The sequence below is a fragment of the Aethalodelphis obliquidens genome, unplaced genomic scaffold (genome assembly GCF_003676395.1).
Source record: "Aethalodelphis obliquidens isolate GAN/ISIS:26980383/991018 unplaced genomic scaffold, ASM367639v1 scaffold4629, whole genome shotgun sequence".
In the NCBI taxonomy this organism is placed as follows: domain Eukaryota; kingdom Metazoa; phylum Chordata; class Mammalia; order Artiodactyla; family Delphinidae; genus Aethalodelphis; species Aethalodelphis obliquidens.
Genome location: NW_020842531.1, coordinates 490 through 1,232, shown reverse-complemented (window position 1 = coordinate 1,232; position 743 = coordinate 490). Strand labels below are relative to the sequence as shown.

At 49.4% G+C, this 743-nt stretch overlaps 1 pseudogene; it reads left to right on the top strand.

The window, feature by feature from the left end:
* LOC113617261 (uncharacterized) lies at positions 1–84 on the top strand (annotated as a pseudogene).
* Positions 85–743: the final 659 nt, after the last annotated feature.

Sequence of the window (743 nt, the reverse complement as noted above, 5' to 3'; positions counted from 1 at the left end):
TTCGCCTTTTACTAAAGATTTCCGTGGAGAGAAACAATTCCGAGTTTTTACTCAATTTTTTGAGGCCTTGTTTTATACAAGGCTAATAAATTTGTGCAAAATAAAGAAATGTGTGTTATTTTGGTGGGTTGTGCTGGTAGCGTTACACGCTACGAAGAATGACAACACTGTTCTGACTTGGCTGCAGGCCGTTTTTGTGATGGTTTGTTAGTGTGACGTACGTGTGATTTCGGAATCCTAGCGAGCGCCTGGAATTAACCTGGTTGGCGGAGCAGTATGTAGTGCAGTGGCGAGCTGTTCTTGCGGTTTTTGACCGTTGCTGGTAAACAACTGCAGTCCTCGGTGAGAGCAAGGTGTTGTGTCATGTTTCTCTGAGGTTGTCTTCGGGAGGCAGGCCGGCTTCGTGTGGAGGCGGCAACTGGTGCTCGCGCAGTGCGCATGGTGTTCTGAGGAGTAGGTATCTTTCCTGGTTTGAGGAAGGCAGCGCCGGGAAGGAAGAGAAAGAGGCGCAAGAGAAGTGACCCCCCCCCCTTTCTTCGCGCGAGCGGCCTCACAAGTTCTAAGGAATTCAAATACTCACAGAGCTTAAAAACGCGCTTTGTTCCTAGAGCTTCGGGTTTATCTTCTTGGAGACCACCAGGCATAATAAAGTTGAACTGCTTCTCGTGCACGGCACGCGGCCTGGCACAGAGCAGTCAGTCGTCCAGTAGACGGTTGTTCGCTGTAGATTATCCGCTTAACCT